The sequence below is a fragment of the Micropterus salmoides genome, unplaced genomic scaffold, assembly GCF_014851395.1.
Source record: "Micropterus salmoides isolate LMB-PRFRI ecotype aquatic unplaced genomic scaffold, ASM1485139v1 Ms_hic_scaffold_23, whole genome shotgun sequence".
Classification (NCBI taxonomy): Eukaryota; Metazoa; Chordata; class Actinopteri; order Centrarchiformes; family Centrarchidae; genus Micropterus; species Micropterus salmoides.
Window position 1 is genome coordinate 14,428,971 of NW_024041484.1, and position 15,597 is coordinate 14,444,567.

The 15,597-nt window shown below is 40.6% G+C and overlaps 1 protein-coding gene across 1 annotated transcript in view; it reads left to right on the forward strand.

Annotated features, from left to right (window-relative positions):
• The window catches only part of wnk1b (WNK lysine deficient protein kinase 1b), a 100,815-nt gene that overhangs the window by 5,874 nt on the left and 79,344 nt on the right, over positions 1–15,597 (forward strand).

A 15,597-nucleotide genomic window follows, 5' to 3' on the forward strand; every position in this document is an offset into this window, starting at 1 on the left:
GTTGTTTTTTTTTTTTTAAAATGCATGTGAACGGATGCTGCGGTACTTTGGATTACCACTACCACAAGTTGCATATATCAGTATTGAATAAGTGAAAATGCTTAGGTTTGACTTCATGATTGCCGGTAATCAAACCTCATGAATCTGCCTGCTTGATATCTGTAGAATGCCGGATCACTATTTAGGACAGTATTATTCTGCAAGAAAAGACTTACTTGCCGAAACCCCCAGACAGTGTGGGATATTCAGGCTACTGAAAGTGAATGAGTAACACTGTTGCATCTCTCACCTACGTGTCCCCATTATGGTGCCCTTGAGTAGGACAGATGACTTCCTAGCTGCTCCACTATAGTTTCTCTGTGGCTAGACAGGTTGCACTGTGCAGCGCCCAATCGGCTTTCATTCTCAGCCTGTAGATGCATAAAAGGTTAACAAAAAGGCTGCGTCCTGTACACAGTGTAAACATGAGACAGGATGGCACACAGTTCACCACAGGATGCTGTTGCTACACTATGGTGCACTGATGCAACTTCTGGTGGTGTGTGTGTGTGTGTGTGTGTGTGTGTGTTTGTGTGAGAGAGAGAGTCAGAAAACGAGAAAGACAGAAAGTGTGAACAAGACACGTGTGTTGGCGGGAGAGATGAAGCCAACAGAAAGTGGGGGGGGAAAAATAGTGTCTTTGCAGCTCATCTTGTTGACAAGTATAAGCACAGAGACAGAGGTGTGTTCAGTAGTTGGAGATTCAGAATAACAGTCTCAGCTGGTCATATGACATTCAGGGCACTGACTAAACTGAGGTTTTTAGCAGAGGGAGAAAACCGTGACATGGACTCACGTGGTTCTGCTTGCTCTGATGACATAGTTGTTACTGTGCCAGAGAAACAAATTTACATGATACATTTTACTCTGCAGAATGACAGGAGAGGGCATGACATTTTTTTCAATATGATGAGTAGGCTAGATCTATTCCATCCTCTGAACATCCTGCTTCTCTCTCCTCAATGCCTGGAAGTCAAACAAGGTGAGACTGTGTAATTGAATGTTTTCGCTGCAAATCCTCACATGTTTATGTTTCTCAGTGTTTGATTATTTCCTGTGGGAGCCCCCCCCCCCATCTCCATCACAAGATGCTCCTCGAGTCTTCCTGAATCCCAGAAACTAAAATCAGCCTCGTCTGATGCCCTGCGTCTTGGAAACGCCACTTTGTTTATCAGAAAACAACGTCTAACCTCTGTTGCTTTCTTCCTCCATCACACATGCCTCTCTCTTTCTCTCTTGCCAGTCAAAAAGTGGGTCGAAGGGGTCTTTACCAGGTCAGATTCAGACTTGGACAAAGAATTATGGGCTTATTTAATACACGCTGGATTAGTGAAATGACAATTCTCAACATTATATACTGCATATTATAAGGGTATGGAAAGCCTGAGGTAACCAGGCTATATGCATGCAGAGACAAGTATTGGCAGTAATCCTGTGTGTGTCAAAGATGACTGAGCAACTGCTGACATGTGGCAGAATAGTGGGAGTAAAGTTACACACACGTACGTAACATCCACTCACATTCACACTGGGTGGGCAGGGGAACTGGAGATCTGTGGGAGTCAGGATCATCTGGAACTTCGGTCGGTTTTCTGTATGTGTGTACATACGTATGCATACGTGGTGTGAGTGTCTTTCCATCCCTTTGACTCATATGCATATGTAACTGAGCTGCAGTTGTTTAAATTCTAGTGTCTGTGTGTTTCAGAGATAAATTTGGGAGGGGAGGTTATGTGTCTTTATATTCTTTGGCATCTAATCCAAAGTTTCCAGGAGAATGCACAAGTGGATAGAAATGGAGGAACAGGAGGGAAGAGGGAGATGGAGCAGATAGTTTGCTTAAGCTTTAGTGAAGAAAGAGATTGATGAATAGATAAAGGGAGTGGAGACATAAGAGGAGCAGTATCACCCAGTAGCTTCTTAAGATGCTTTGTTAGAATGGATCCAAATTGGTTGGGCAAAAAGACATTGACACAGTTCTCTGAAATGAGAGAAAATGGAGGAGGAGAAATGTTTGGGCAAGACAGAAATGGCTACAGTGTTAACAGTTTTAAATGAGTTTAAATCAGTTCTCAGGTGGGAAAATAGAGGTTATGATGCTGGTAAACTTTGGTAAGTTTTATATTCTCAGAGGCAGGTAAGCTTTATCTTTGTTGCTCATGAAATGGTGAAAGAGGTGAATTAATTTTGAGATTAAACCATAAATAAATGTGGTTATTAAAGTTATGCATAAAGAAAAATGTCAAACATTGCTTCTTCCTTTTTTAATCTAAGAATTGGCAAATTTTTTGCAATTTCTATCACTCTAAATTGAATATCTCTGGGACTGGTTGATCAGGCAAAACCAGTATTTTCATCTGTGGCTTGTAGGGAAAAACATATAGTCTGAAAGGAGTAGCACTTGAGAACAGCAGTGAGCTCTTAGGGTGAAGCATGCAAAACAACTACCAGTAAGTGACAACAGATTTGGAGACATGCTCAATGAAACGGAGATAAAGTTAAGAGAGTGATTCAACTACAAGGCAGTCAGAAGAGGTAAAAGAAAGGAGAAAGCAGGGAGGGAAAGAAGAGAAATGAAGTCTTATAAGTGGGTAGGGATCAAGGGAGGAGGGAGAAAGGTCAAAGTTCAGCCCTGTTGTGCCCGAGGAAATCACTAGGAGCCTGTTCAGCATTCAGCTACCTTTCTGAAGAGGGGGCTGAGTGAGACATGTATGTAAAAAGCAAAAGGATGGAATAAATTGCAAAATAAACAAAAGTTTTGGGAGAACGTTTGGAAGACAGGTGGTCAGAGGAGATTATGAGGAGGAGGATGAAGGCAAGATCAGGAGCAGGAGTTTGAAGAAGAAGGAGGTGATCGTGGACGGAGCTCAGTGAGAGAATAGAAGAATGGGAAACATTGGGAGGAGGGAGGAAAACGTTGGGAGAGAAAAGACAAAGGAAATGAAAAGGGAGGAGGGAGAGGAGCATAGAAACGAATGAGGATGAAAAGAAGAGGGACCCCGAGTCTCTGTTTGTGTGTGCGTGTGACCTCAGCCTCTGAGCTCCACCAGCACTCGAAGACCTTAGGGAATTTCTCTGTCGACAGCAACACAAGGCAGATTAACCCCCTCCCCACACACACACAGACAAGGACACACACACACATTTTTGGGGCTTCAAGGCTCTCCTTCAATAACAGTCATTCAATCAGTGCCACAAGAGGGTTACTGGCCAATGTGCTCAGACAGCTCTGTTGGCCCTGTGCAAGTATTGGACCAGTGCAGAATGTTTGTTTCTTCATGGAAAGTAGTAACATTTTTACAATTTAATACTGGTGTCATTCATTTTTACAGTGAAGTCATATCACCGTAGTCTCCTGACATAGACAAAAGGAATCCACCAAGGCTAACAAATATGGCTCGCTGTGTCCAATTTTAGCATTGCGGCAATTTGTTTATAGCGATGACCCATTTTAACTTGGTACTGGCCTGAAATCTGTCCATGTGTTGGTAAAAGGCCAGAGGGAGGGAGGAAGAAGATATTAAGATGTCATATTAAAGTCAGGGTAAAGCCACTACCAGCTGTAGGGGTGGGTATCGTGAAAACGGGATCTTTGTCTTTTCCGTACTCTTAACTATCAATAATAATTTATCAATAAGCTTACCTGTTCTTCTTTTTCATTCTACAGGATCATTTAAGAAGATTAGTATTGACTTATTAGTATTAGTATTGATTTTTAAATGAACAAAATATTGTTTGTAGAGCAGCAACAGTAAACTGAACAGCCAAGTCACTATATTCACTCAAAAATATTTCACTGGAAAGAAATCTAAAATGTCAGTAAAAAAAAAATTCCTGACATCAAAATGTTGAGTGAAGTTTAGAAAGAATGAAGCACTGTGAAAAAACATGACTCTTTTTATTTCTCAGCTGACACCTGGGGGGCTCCATATTTATGTTATTATAAACAATAATTTTGGTTCATTATAAAACTGTGGCAGGTTGCCACGGTCTAGGTAATAAATAGGAAACACTAAATATTTAGAGTTGAAGATGATATATACTAGTACACATCTATTAAAGAGAGTAAAAGCTGCATCCTGTATTTTACTGAAAGATAAATATCCCCAGATTACTGCAGGGCTGAGGTGAAATGGTTAGACTTTCCAGAGGTTCAGATTTCCCTGACAAAACAGCAAACTACAGCTGTGTCAAGCTTTGGGCAACGGCTGGTTCTCACTGCTGATTGATTCTGAAGTTGCTATAAAGTAGTATTATACACACACACACAGAAAAAGGAATGGAAATTGTGTTTGCAGTTTTCTCGTAAATGTTTTAAATGCTCACTACGAATAATCTACTCCTTTTCCTTATTAGCAATTAATCTAATGCCCATTTGCCTATAAATATAAGTTTATATATGAGTTTATGTGTGTATGCAAATGGGGTGTGTAAGTGCACATACTGCAGCTAGCTTTGGGGATAGTTATTAACTTATTCATTTGGCTGAGCAAATGAGCTGCATATGAGCTCAACTGTTTAATAATAAAAACCTTAAAGGGGAAATGCTTTTTAAACTTGCAGGATAGTTCCTGTCTTTTTAATGTGACAGACAGACAGATGGTTTTGTGGACTGAGTAGTTTAAGAACCACCTGAAAAGAGAATTTGTTGCTGGAGTGAGCAATTTCTCTGCTGTAGCTAGGGTGGAAAATCACCTCCAGTCACTATTCAGTTGTTGGTAAATGGCATGTATGTCTGTGCAGATCGGCTATCAGTCATAAAGCTGTTACTCCTCTCTGAAACATCCAGCTATAAAATGGGCAAATGCCCCGCCTCAATCTAGCAGTTACCATGGGACAAACAAGGTTCCTGCCACGTAAACTGCAGCGATGAAGAGTATCCAGGAAAATCTTTAGGACTTCGTGTCAAAGTGAGCAAGCACACGGCTTTCCAGCACATCAAACCCTGACACACGCTTGCGCACAAAAACACACAGCAAGATGTGTACTTGAGATATGTAAAGGCCTTAAAGCCCAGCCAGTTGGATTTATTAGTGATAAAACTGGAAAATGGCAGGGGCTGAGGTCGCCCATTGTTCAGCTCTGATGTTGGATAATCTGGAGATGACAGAGGATAAGAAGAGGGCACAGAAGATATTTCTCTTTGGTTCATTTTATTGCTCACTCTTTCACTGTAACACTCGGTCTTCCTCTTGCTTTGTCCCGCCCTCACTTCCTACTCGAGCGCCGTCTCGCCACCTCCGTCGCTGTCGTCATGTGTCACTCACCAGCTGGGAGCATCAAAGGGAGGGAGACAGAGCAGCTGACACTTCCTCATATGCAAACCATCCCCGTCCTTCCTTCCTTGTAACGCTTGACTCTGTGTTTACCAGAGTTTCCCCCTAATGCTCAGCAGTAAGGTCAGGCCACTTTGCCCTTTAAAGACTTTCATTAGTATCGATTTCAGTGGAGGGCTAAAGTGTCACATGACCTCAGGTTGAGTTATTAGTTTTCAGGCCTTCAAATGGTTAAAGTGTGATGGATACCCATTGGAGTGAAGCATTTTGTCATGCACATAAATCTCACTGGATGGCTTTGAGGCCTTGGATACAGTTCAGTTATGTGTGAGTGCTCACAGTGAAAAATGACTGACCTTTCTCCCTCTCACTCTGTGTTTATTTAGAAATAAATCGGAAGCGAGTGTAATCCTGAACCCAGATTTTTGTGCATGTTTGTGTGTTTGTGCAAGTTGAGATGAAGATGCCGAAGTGTTTTGGCACCTTCTTCTAAATAAAGTCATCCAGCGAATGAAAAGAGCTTTGAGAGAGAGACTGAAAGATGCTTTAGAAACTGCTGAGGGTGTGTGTGTTAAGTGTGAGTCAGGCACAGTGAATGCATCAGGCAGATGTTAGATGACTTGCACATTGAGACACGATGACATGGCTGAGGCACTCTTTGTTTCTCTCCTTTTTTTTTCATCCCGCCCCTACTTTGCGCCTTCCAATCGGATTCACTCCTCCCTCTCTTTATTTCCTCTGTCTATTCTTGCTCTTCTCATTATTTCCCTTCTCTCATCTTATTCTGTCTCCATCTTAATCCCTTCCCCTGGAATCAATCTTCTTCCCTTCTTAAATTCCACACATTAAAAGGACGAGTGACTTTTCTATGTCTGATTCTTCTTCAACAGCTGCTCACTCATTCGCTCCATCGTTGATCTTTTAGTATTCTCCATTTTGAAGATTATTATCAAGGCATCTCTGATCTGCTAGATCCTACATTGCTTAGAGAGAAGAGAGCTGCAGAAACATTGTATATTTTGTGTGTGAGTGTGTGTGGAAATACAGGGCTTGCATTTGAAACACTAGTACACCACTATTACTGCATTATATCCAGCATTGTGCCAAAGAAAGCCCTGAAATCTTTTCTAATTTGGACATGATGACAGACAACCATATACACACACACACACACACACACACACACACACACACACACACACACACACACACACACACACACACACACACACACACACAGTAGCCTGACTAAATGCAAGTGTGTGCCTGATTAGCGAAATGAGGGTTATTGTTTTTCGACGTTTTATGTTTTTTTGCCAGGAATCTGCAAAACAATACAGACATTGTGAGAATAATCACTTCCTGGAAATTCAGAGCCACGATTGGCCGACAGCTGCAGATCAGAGGCATGGGATTGGGTCACGTTGCTTTGAGCCTGAAATTACACATCTGGGATCAGATGGACTGCTGCTTCTTCCTCAGACAGGCTGAAACTATAGTGGATGCAGCAAGCTAATCCCGAGACCCAAGACCCGTGACCATAATAGCTAAATATTGAAGCTAAATATAGTGTTATTCTGCATGACCCACACAGAGAGAGCAGGTCCTCAAGGACCCTTATTTTCTTTACTTTAATCAGTAGAAATTCTGTGTCTAGCTAAAGTGCTTATCATATATAAAACAGCACCCGTTTACCCAGTTCTCCCAGACATTATTGTAACCAGGGGTGGAACTTAACACCGGCCAAGTGCCAAATGCGGGTAGATTTTGCGTTTGGCGGCCAAATGTTGGAAGGCTATCCTCCTCATTGGCGGGTAAACTATTCGGTACGATATCGACATATAATAGCTTTTTGACGGTACCTAACAGCGTAAATTTTTGCCGTGGGTCGTACTCAAATGGGATCTAAAATCGTGTAACACTCGGATTAGGGGCGTTCATTGGTTGTTGTTTATGTTCATTTCAGGTTACTTGTGTCTGATTGGCGTACATATGTAAGGGGGTGGGCGTTAGGGGATTGAAGTCGGGGTCGGGAGCCGTCAAGTCGTGCTTGGAGTACCTGGAGTGTCTTTAGCATTTAGCTAGCTAGTTACCACTATAACGTGCATACCTGTCAACCCTCCCGTTTCCCCCGGGCTTCTCCCGTATTTTACCGTTCTCTCTCGATATCCCCACGTTAAAATATCTCCCCGGAAATCTCCCGTTTATTTATACCCGCTGTTTGCTACGTTCCCCTCCGTTAAAGCCAGTGGCAGCATGCAGAACAGCTCACAGCACCCGCAAATAAAACAACAAGAAGAAAAGCAGCGCGGCAGGTTCAGGACAGATGATGCGTTGCTAAACAGAGTATTTCACATGCATTTACCCGTAAAAGAGAGATGAGCGAACCAGAAAAATGATTTACTATGTGCGAGTAAAAACTACAACCTACAGGCATTTTTGTGCATGAATGGTTGTGATGTTTTTGTTAGTACTTAGCATTAATAAATTACAGACCAACGTATACTGTTTTTCTTGCACAAAGATTTAATAAATGAAAACAACCTACAATTAGGCCTATAGTAATGATAAACTTTATATGAAAGTTTAATGAATATATTGGGGGGGATGAGGCTGAAACAGAGCATGAAATAAAATAAATTAATGAGGAGGTTTAAGTTGAATGATAAAGCATGATTAAGAGTGATCAGTGGTGAGATTTAAGTTGAATGATTAATAAGCATCTCGTAAGTTTATAAAACAATTACCTGTTATGTCTTAAGTACATTTTATAGCAATACATTTATTTTGCTTCAAATTTCAATCTGGTGTTGTCTTTAAGTTTGTATTCGACAGAATACCTTATTATCTCCGTTAAAAGTACTGAAACAAATGTTTATGTGACATAAAAAAGCAAGTTATTATTTTGGCCGGTAAAAAATATGTTTGGCTGGTGGATTTTTTTCATCTACCAGTCCCATTGGCAGGTGAGCCAAAAAGTTCATTTCCACACCTGTCTGTAACTACTGCAATAAAGGAAAATTACACTTTTTTACTCATAAACTAGTAAATGCCAGACTTTTTGATGGGGATATTTTCTTTTTAGATTTTTTTTCTTATCCGTATCTAGGGTTCAAGAAGAGGACGGGTCTTATGCTATATTGCTTCTAAAGCCCTTTAAGGGGGCTATATAAATAAATAGATTTGACTTTACTTAACTTGAAATGTCTGCCATCTTTTTCATATCCAAACACTGTTAATGGCAGTCGGTCAATCCTAGTCATTTGACCTGGCTTCATGATGACTCTTCCCGACACTGGTCGGATGCTGCTCGGCTTTAGTTAACAGGCGTCTCTGTTCTATCAACTGCTGACTGCAGGGTTGAGTTTGTGTTCAATAGATGGTGCTACTCCTGTACGAAAGTGGAAATAGGTGTGTGTGTGTGTGTGACCTCAGTCTAAAATAGACCTTGTCTCTAAACTGCTAGTCGTATGCATCAGCGTAAAGTGACCTGGGCTGCACATCTAGGTTGCTTGCTCTACAACACTGTGTCTCTTTTCTTTGTGTGTTTAGTCTACCCTCGCTTTTGTCTGTGCACTGACTCTGGTCAGACTATTTTGTGTGTGGGCTGCTCAGTCTTTGTATAGAGTGTGTGTGTGCACATGCGAGTTCCTGTTTCTTTGTGTTCACCTCTTACACTGTGTGTGTGTGTGTGTGTGTGATTGGGGTTGGGGCTCCTCCCTGGTTTCATCGTATCCCTCTCAGATTCCCCACATTCCAATGATAAAATGTCATTCCTTATTGGAATAGGTGGGTGGTACCCCATAATGTGACCCCCACCCCCACTCACCCACACAGATCGCTTAATCTGTGTGTGTGTGTTGGAATGTCTTACAAGCCTGAATCTCTACTCCCCCATGGATCCACATGCCTTTCATCTGATGATGTTACTTTGCCAGTTCCTTAAATTCTTTTTTTATTTTTGTGCTAAATGCCGTATCTCCACTACTGTTACATCCTTCCCATTGAATTTTTGCCTTTTTTATATTGATAAAAGAGAGGAGACAGGAGTCGGGGGAGAGAGACTTAACTGGACTCAAACGGGGACATGTGATGTCTTAAACCCCCCAGGCTACCAGGCTACCCCCAATTGAATATTCTCTGGATGAAGTTTACATTTCTGTAGTTAACTTATACAGTTTAAAGTTACAGGGACAGTGCACGTTAATAGACGTAAATGCGTCAGTTTAGAGCTTGGCTCATTTTCAACGGCAGTCCCTAGTGAGTCTAGTGCTGCTCATGTTAGGTACTTTTCACCCCCCTAGAGACACTGACCACACCTTTTTATCAGTTGACGATCAATTGATTGAAAATATTGTGGATTATGAATTTTTCACCACCTGACACAGTCTGACAGCTAGACGGAATGGATACATCAAATTTGTCTTTGATATATGCTCTGTCTGTATTAAGAGAGTTCAAGTAAAACTTTTTTTTTTTTACTAATGCTTCAATTGATGCTGAAGATGCAACACAAAAAAACCCACCCAACAGAAACAGTTTTGGGTTTAACAGGTTCACTTACGTCTGGAAATAGAATTGAAGAAGCGCGTGAGCAAAAGAACAAAGTGTCGTATTGATGCGCTCTGTCTGCTTGCAACTGTGCATGTGTATCTGTGATTTTGTCACTTTATACTTTTTTTTTCTTTCTTTCTCTGTCACCCTCCCTCTCATTTTGTGTCTCTCTCTGTCTCCGGCTTCCTCTCTCACTCCCTGGCTCTCTCTCCCTCCATCCTCTATGACCTTAACTAAAACCTTTTTGGGGGGGGGGGCAGACAGACGGAGAGAGGGAGCAAAGAGAGAGAGAAGAGATGGGATTTTTCCCCCCTCTATTTTTCTGTCTGTTCTATAAATAGCAGCAGAGCAGCAGAGTGTCCTCTGCTGAGCCATAACTAGAGCAGAATCAGTGAGGACTGTGTGTGGCTACATGTGTCAAAGTGGATATGGGCCTATGTGTGTCAGAGTCTGTTGTCTTTGTGTGTAGGGTCTACTTTCTACGCTCTCCTTACTTTAAAAATTTAAGATTTTAAGCTATTAAGCAAAGCAAAGAGAAACAATAATGCTACTTTACTGTAACATCAACTTATCTCTGTCGATAAAGGATTTAAGTGCTTAAATTGGCCTAATTAAATATTTAGTCTACTTTCTGGACCTAAAGTTTGATTAGGGATGGGCATTTCAAGAAAAAATACTATTCCATAATCACTGGGAAATATTGGACCATTCTTCGAAGATCATTATATATTTATATTTAAAAAGTGAAGACCAGAGTCATATAAACTGTTTTTTTTTTTTTTTTTTATAATTTAATGACCATTCCAAAAAAATGAAAATTGTGACACATCCCTAGTTCTGATAGTGTACTAATTTGTTAGGGGCTATTAGCATAATGTTGGATAGATGCAGCTAATTTTCTCAAATCATCGATTAAAGGTTTTGTCTATGAAATGCCTTTTAAAAATGTCCTGTAGCTCAAAGCATTGTAATAAAATAGCTTAATTATTTAGGTTGGTTACAGGTCAACTAATCGATTAATCATTAAAGCTTTAGTGGATAATGCTGTAAGAGAGTGGTGTAAGAGGTTTATGGAGATCTTTTCATATTGTTTATCTACATGCATATCACACCATCAGGATGAAAATGTCATGTTGCGTTCAAAAAAACTTTAAATGGTAACAAAAAGATAGTGTGGCCTTGACATTTATTTAGACAGTGTTGGCACAGACCATCACTTTTCTTTGGAAAACGTGGTCGGCAGCATGTTTGATCATTATATGTTATAGGCGTTTATACTCCACTGACACTTGTTGCTTAAGATGCTTATTTGTAGGCTCCTTCACAGTTAGATTGGCCTGATGTTTACATTTTTAGGGCTAACACGAGTCTCCTCTGCATGTGTTGCGTCCTTATAATGCCACATTGTTAGAAAGTTGGTTGAACTTTGAGCGTTTCTAATCTTAATGGTCACTTTCATGGTCATTTAGTGGAGAGAATGTCTGCCTGACACAACGGTGTGTCAGTGAGAGAGAACACACACACACACACAAACTTAGACACATCACACTGTGGTGAGTGAGGTAGGAAGTTCTCCCCACCAGATTAGGAGTCAATCCCTCATAAGCCACAGTCTGAATGATGTAATCACCACAGAGCGAGGTCACATGGATGGTATGCGATGCTCAATGCCATTTGAATTGAATGGGAAAGCCCCTTCTGTCCTTTTAATGCTATGGTGGGTGTATGAGGATGAACAGCTGCATGATTTGCAGCACAAATCGCTTTAATGTGTAATAAACCATGATATTGTGAGACAGTGTAGACAGTTTGACAAAAATACTTTTCAGTATTACTTCTTTGATTCTTTTTTAGTACCACATGCTATCAACACATGTGTCCAGAGTGGTGGTCCATAAGCTGGATGGCTTAAGGTTGAAGTCACCAAGTTCACTTAGATGATGAGATTCTGGATGCAGAAAGTGTTTGCCAGATTCAGCTGATAGCAGGTTTTATGTTCCCTCGCAGTGGTGTTGCATTTATCTGAGAAATTAGTTTCTCTGATGAGATAAGATGGGATGTGGGAATATTGCCTCGTGGTCTTATCTCAGAATCGAAAGGTCAGATGCTGGATCCTGTGCAAGTGTCCTTTTAAGGTGAATTGTCTGTGTTTCTAACCTTGGTCTTATTTTTCTGGCAGAAAAATAACCAATAGACTAGAGTGCAGCAATGAATGTAGAACCTGTGACCAAAAAAAATGATTTTGAACAAATAGTTAGTAACTTTGGCCATTTGAATGGACTGGAAAAAAGGCTCACATTAACAGGGCTTTTTCCCAAGATGTGCTTTGTGTGGAGCACACAAAGAAATTTAAGAGGACAGAGAAAATTCTACTAGTAACACAGAGTTAATTTAACAAACAGCTTACTAAATACATAGTTATACTGTGTATGTGTTTGTGCTCCTTATCTATGTGTGTAATTTACGTGAAAACCAGTGGAGGACTGTGGAAGTATCTGGACACTCTGCTTTTAAGTCACAGCTTTTTAAAACACTGATCACTCATCACAGTGAATATCTTGAATATTTGCCCTGGTTTTCACCTCTGAATTAGGAGTTTAGATAATATGGTTAAAAGTCCCCACACAACAACGGAACACACACACACACACACACATACAGGTGTTTTCACTAAGTAAGGTGATGTGATATGAGTTTCTTTTAGCCTGCTTTTCATTTATATTGTTACTCCTCTCCTTCTTCTGGGCTTGAGCCACCTGAGGACATAACAGATCGCCTCTTCCAGCATAGGCGTGCTGAGCAATACACTTTTTATAAAATTCTCATATAAAGAAATAGAAAAGCTGCAACTTTGTCTAAAAGTTTTGAGTTGTGTGGACAATTGGTAGATTACTTTTTAACATGTCACAGTAGGAAAAGCACAGGTGTAAATGATCAAATGAATTTGATTATTATATTTATTTATTATTAAATGGCCCCATTTAGCCGCTTTGGTTTTAGGTTTCTGGTATTTTGCATGCTGGCTCACTGTGAATAGAACAGAGCCGTCGTTAATGTTATTAGTAACACCTTTGCTTTTCCTACCATGAAAAGTCAAAGTGCTTGCTGTGAAAAAGGCCAATCACACATTCTCTTATCCATCACCATGTGTGGAGCTCCACTTAATATACTATACATAGAAACCCAACCCGTCGCATACAGCACCACAAATCATCATATATAAAAACAACATCCCACAGGTGTTTTTGCATATTCCAAAAGTAACATTTTGTTAAAACAAGCTATGCCATATGTCATTGCAAATATTTCAAAAGTTACAGGAAAGGTATTTTCACTTATTTTGGACTGTGTGTGAGTATACAGATCCACTAATTGACATGACAGAAAGAGGAAGTTTTGATATTTAATTGTTAGTTTGGTTGTTGTTAAGGCTGAGAATCAATTGGGCCAGTTTGGGCTAGTGATTAAATTTCACAGGCAGCACACACCAGCGCAACACTCTTGAATTATTACTGTGTAAAATATGATTTTGGTTGCCGCTACATTACTTTATGTGTAATATTGTTGAGAATGAATCCCAAAATAATGTTTTATTGAGATCACTTGTGCCTGAGCTCATACAGCTGAGTAGTAATGACTTTTTATGACTATAGTATCTAACAAAACATTCATATTTTCTGTCATTATAGTGGCGTCCCACCCGCCTTTTCCTGCTCACACAAACATGTGTGTGGCCACACACAAATTATAACAAAGCAGGGTTGACATAGAGGTCAGGTCTGTTTGTTTACTGTTGTCCTTCCTTTGTGTGCGTGAGTGTGTGTGGGCTGTGTCGTGTTGTCTATTCATTGTGTTGTGGGTGATAAACAGCTCACCTCCGTCACCCCGTTGTTGACTCGGGCTGAGTTACACCGAGAAGAGGGCGACGCCGAGCGAGCAGGAGAGACACGGATGGAAGAAGTAGAAAGATGAAGAAATTGCAGAAAGAGGGAGAGCAAGGAAGAAAGAAAGCTGAGAGAATTAGAGAAGCAGACATGTAAAGAAAGACAGAGAAGCAGAGAGTTATGCTGCTCATTTGTCTGACATGTACAGGCGGGACTGGGCCTTTTTCTTAAACGATTATGTTTGTTTGAATGGTTTCCAGTGTGTGTGTTTCCCTTGCCTCATCTGAAAGCCTCCGTTCGTTCTCACTCCATCAATATTTGATTGGAAACATCTCTTGTTCTTCCTCTAGTGCTGAGTGTGCATGTGTGTTTGCATGTGGGTAAAACAGTCATGCAGGTGCACTAAAACATGTGCATGGTTGTGTGTGTACATACAGTAACATATTAGGGCGGCTACTACTGTAATGCAACTGAACGTGTATATTGTATTATATTTTTATCGATTAATCTCTTGGTTAATTTTCCAATTGAAAAATTATCTAGTCTATAAAATGTCAGAAAATGGTGCAAACTGTCCATCACAGTTACATTATGTCTTCATATTGCAAGTGTTTTCCTGACCAACAGCCCAAAATCCAAGGATACTGAATTTAAGATCCTTTTGTCTCGGGCCTTTAGTTGATGTGTTTGTGTGTGCACTGAATCTGTAATTAGTGTAAAAGTGGATCTATAAACAGTTGACCTCCATTAGAAGTTATAGATTAGTCTAGGTGAAAGGGAATATGCTGCCTGAGAACTCCAAGAATTTGACAAAAGGGCCATTAAATGGCATTAACTAAGGCAGAGAAACAAATATAGAAAGAGAAATATCAGGCACAAATTGTGGCAAAATCTCAGAGAAACAATAAAACAGCCAGCGAGATAAGTCATGAGCAAAAGCTACACAAGAGAGAGATAAAGGCAGAGACAAGGACAACGAGAGAGCCAGACAATTCAGAGAGACAGAAAGGACTGATGAAAACAACCCGGAAAGAGAGTGTGATACTCGCAGAGATAAATGCAGACAGACAGAGAGAGGGAGATAATAAGTGAGATGCAGACAAAAAGAGCGAGACAGTGGGAGAGAGTAAGTGAGGATGACGCAGACGGTGAGTGCGAGGGTGAGACAGAAAGCTAATGGAGAGCTTTAGAAGGTAATGGACTGTGGATCCCCTGTGGTCTGATGGTAGTCCCATTCAACCTGTGTACTTTAGGCATTGTCTGCTCCATTGTATATTCAATATCCAGATGCTCCCCAGCCCTGGGGCTTTTGCAAAAGAGTACAGAGCAGCTCACACAGCCATCCATCGAAGTGCTACACTTTGGTTTCTGCTCATAGAGGATTTATATGAAATGTTAGGTTGAATTTTTATGTTAAAATTAAACCGTTTAGTTCAGGAATTAAGGGGAGAAAGAAACGGGGCATATGAAGAAACATACAAGGATTATTCTGCAAACCCCACTAAAGACATCCTGGTGTCCTTATGCCTGCACTTCATGTTGAAAATGCTTCACTGAGCCTCAACGTCTCTGCGTTTTTGTGAATTGTTTTATGTGTGTGTGGCCATTCGTGCATGCATGCATGCATAGCCATGTGGCTTTGTTTGCAGAAGAACAGGTTAGGGTGTTAATGTATCTTTGGATCTTCACCAAGACAGCCTCTGTTATTGTCTATAGAAATCTCTTGAGGAGAAGTAGGTTAGGTAGGTTTTCTAACTTGTGGCAATTGAGATTCTTCAGAAGTGGAAGCAGCTCAGTATCTGGGGGCTTTTTGGTGTTTGCTGTTCAATGCTTCATATGTATCT